We start from the raw sequence: 3,995 nt of genomic DNA, 5'->3' as shown, positions 1-3,995 counted from the left end.
CTCTTTCCCTCAGGCTCCTATAGTGTAAGTCGTCCTCCAGAAAAAAAAAAAATATCACCAAAGCTCTTCAATCTTTTGTCCGTTGAATAACTCTTGAGTTCTCTTTCTTATGCCCTTTAATGCTCTCTCTCTCTGAGATAAGATTGGGCTCCTTGGTTTCATATTCTATTCTCTGTGGGAAAGCATTACAAATAAGAACTAAACAAAAAGTTTTACTCTGAGGAGAATTTGTGTGTGTGTGTGTGTGTGTCTCTTCTTTTCTTTTTGAGGTTTAATCTATTCTTGCAAACATAGAATCTTGCTTACTCTGTCCTTCGCTCCTATATATCTGCACTCCAGGAAGTTCAGTCCTTGTGGGCAGATTTGTTTTTTGGTTTTGGGGAACTTTTATATATAGCTTTTTAGAGATCATCTCCCTTCCCCACACCCACTCTGCTGCAGGCTTGTGAACTTAAAACCACATGTGTGCGTGTGCATGTGTGCGTACGTGCACCCATTAGAAAGAGAAAAAGAGATTTTTCACCAAGCAGCCTCCTTCCGGTGTCCCCAGCTAGTTTTGGAATCTGTGAGTAGGGTGAGGAAGCAGAGGGTGAATTTATCCCCTGATAATTCACATGGCCAACGGCTTCTTGGATTCTGTCAAGTTATACAATAGCAGTTTTCCCTACCAGCTTTTTGACTTGCCATTTTAGAATTTGAACGGTCTTAAGGGCTAATATGTAAATGAGAGATAGGAAATTACGGCTCATTTTTATGTGGTGGCCATGCAACGGGGATTCATAACTACAGACGTTTTATTGATAAAATGAAATAATATATGAAAAATGCAATATACACTTCTTTATTGTCATCTTTTATTATGTATGAAATTGTCTTCAACATAAGTACAACCTGATTAAATGTGATAGACATTTAAAAATCTATGTAAAGTAAAAAATATTCTCTTTACATACACTCTTTTGTCTAGAGTCTAGCAAATATAGTGCCTTTCATTGCAGGATTTCTGCTTAACCTAATAAACAAAAACAACCAACCAACCAAACAAACAAACCAAAGCAACTACAAATACCAATATCGAATAAAGCATTAAAAAGACAAACACAGGATCACTTTTTTCCTTTGGAAATGCAGAATGAATATTAAAGTTAGTGCCCCTCCCCCCTGCCAAAAACCCCCAAGAAAGTAATCAGCCATCTCCAGGGGTGAACTTTCCTGCTCAGGGGCACACGCTGACTCTAAATCTTCTCTGTGCTCCTGTGGATAGCACAGCACAGGGTCGTACTGAAGACTGTGCCAGATATTACCACCGCAGTGATCCCATGCACGGGTGATGTGGGATTTGTTGTCAAAGACCTCTTTGATGGCCTCAGAGCAAGACTTCACTAGGATGCTTGAGAGGAAATCCTTTTGGGGGTGGATAAATTGTTCCACTCCTCCAGCCACACCACAGCGGTCCAATGCAGAGGGGATGACTGTTAGCGTCCTACTGGGGCTTGTCCTTGACTTTCAGCTTGGTGTAGGTATCCTTGTAAAACTCCTGGACTTAATCACCTCATCTTCGTGGGAATATCCCACCTGCCTGCAGCTATTTCAATGGCAAATATCATCAAGAAGAAGCCAAAGAACAATCCCCGCATGCACTGGGCTCTTGCACAGTAGTCCAGCAGCCCAGGAAACCCACCAGCGTCCTGAGGGCACTGGCTGCAGTCAGAATTTATACTTCAGTATGGAAGCTGGAATGATGGTTTTCTTGCTCCAAGATGCTTTTGGCCTTGGATTCAATTCAGAGCTAAGTCCACTGACAAGGAATGCAATCCTGGCAAGCCTGAAGATGAAACTAAATCCAGAGAGCAGGTATTTGAGGCACTTGGTGCCTTTTTTGACTAGCATGGTGAAGGCTGGACAGCCTGGACTCCTGGTGTGGCACGAGGCGTGTGCACGGCCAGGACCTAAGGTGTCTGCGGCTGCCTGAACTTCTTTTTGATACTATTATTCTTTCAAATTGCTATTAAAAACCAAGAAACTCTGTTAAAAAAGTCTTTATCATTTTGGTCTGGTGAAAATAGGATATTTGTTTTTATTGCAGGATTGTTCTTCTCTCTAGACTTTAAAAATATTTTTTACAAGTGATTTTCAGAAAAAAAGTAGCTCTGTACATGTAGGCTGTTTCACTTGACATCTCAATATTTAAAGTTTTTTTTTCCCCCCGTGGGCCAGATTATTACCTACATTACATACTATGAATTTTCTAGAAGTTACTACATAACTGGCAGAAATATTTGGCTTAAATTACCATGATATGTATCACAATTTCTGCTGGAGACATGCATATATTTTTAGAAATTATAAAATATTTCAAACATACAAAAAATAAAATAACTGATTCCCAGATTAAGCCTATGAACTTTTTCCTATTCATGCTCCAAATTCCATTTTCTCTTCTCCTTCTCTAGAGGTAAACTTAATTTTACTATACCACAGGTGGGATTCCCCGGGAAACAGACTCTGAGACTCTGAAATTTATACGTGGAGGTTTTCTGTGGGGTGCTATCAGGAGACACACCTGTGAAGGGTGGGGAAAGCAGAATTGGGGAAAACTTTCAGCATTTTAATTATATGTCTGGGTGTGGATTTCTTTAAATTTATCCCGTGTGGTTCACTGAGGTTCTTGGATCTGTAAATTTATGTCTTTCACCAAATTTGGGGCATTTTCAGCTATTATTTAAATATTTTTTTGGACCATTTTCTTTTCCTCTCCTTCTGGGACTCCAGCAAGATAAATCTTAGACCTTTTAATATTGCTCCAATACAAAGCCTTGTTTATTATTTAAAAATTTTCCCTGTTATTCAAATTAGATTCATTTCTACTCTTATTCAGATTGGATAATTTCTACTGATCGATCTTGAAGTTCACTAGCTCTGTTCTACTATTGAGGTCTGTCTGGTGAACTAAAAAATTTCTGTTTTTGTAATTTTTAGTTATAGAATTTTCATTTAATACTAATTTGGTGAAAATGCCTATTATTCCATTTGTTGCTAGATTGTTGTTTGCCCTTACTTCCTGTGGCATGGTTATAATAATTGCCATAGCTTTTTTTGTTTGATAATTTCAATATTTGGGGTCATCTTAGTGTTGGTGTCTGTTGATTGCCTCTTCTTTTCACTTGTCTACATTTTCCTAGTTCTTTGCACGTTGAGTAATTCTGGACTGTATCTTGGCCGTTTTGAATACTGTGCTATGAGATTCTGGGCTCAGTTAAAATCTGGAGAATGACTTCTGCTTCTCCTCCTCCTCCTTCTCTTTCTTCTCCCTTTTTTCTTCTCTCTTTTTTAAAGCAAGCAGAATGTCAGTTTAGTTTTCAAAGAGTTTGCAGTGCTATTCTGGTTTTCACAGTTTGTGCACCTTCCCTGATGGTCTACACCATAGTTCTGTTCTCAAAGCCTTTGTTATGCTGATTCTGGTAGATTTTTTATGCATGTTCAGATTGAGAGTGAGTTCAAGGCTTCATACTGGAGGTTTAAAGAATCACTTTCTCTCAGGTTCTTTCTTTCCAGATTTATTCAGTATGTCTATGTTGTCATAGTGTATGTATGTGTGTGTGGGGTTTCCATATTAACTTAGCTTATCATTTTGCCAAAACCAGAATTCTATATAATTTCATTAAGCAGTTTATTACATTCATGTAATTTCTTTTATAACAAAATGATGTAATTTTGATATTTAAAAACTTTTATCAAAAGTTCATATAACAGATGATGCTAATGCTCCCCTACTATTTCCGCAGATCCCTTTACCATTTTGTTCATGTTGACTCCCAGAGGTTTTCATTTCTGACAGCCAGCACCTGCAGTGTTTTGTTAGGAAGCTGCTTTTAGGCTGAGTGTCTAGAGTTTGCCTGCGGATACCTGAAGAGTCTGGGAATTTGCATTCTCGGTGGACAGCCCCGCTACCAATGGCCAATTGGAATGGGAGTTTAATACCCCCTCAGTCCTGA

The 3,995-nt window shown here is 38.7% G+C and overlaps 1 pseudogene; it reads right to left on the bottom strand.

Annotated features, from left to right (window-relative positions):
- Positions 1-1,235: 1,235 nt before the first annotated feature.
- LOC110580521 lies at positions 1,236-1,890 on the bottom strand (annotated as a pseudogene).
- Positions 1,891-3,995: the final 2,105 nt, after the last annotated feature.

Source organism: Neomonachus schauinslandi, chromosome 4, assembly GCF_002201575.2.
Source record: "Neomonachus schauinslandi chromosome 4, ASM220157v2, whole genome shotgun sequence".
Taxonomy (NCBI): Eukaryota; Metazoa; Chordata; class Mammalia; order Carnivora; family Phocidae; genus Neomonachus; species Neomonachus schauinslandi.
Note: the sequence above shows the minus strand (reverse complement) of the source record. Positions and strands in the feature narration are given on the sequence as shown.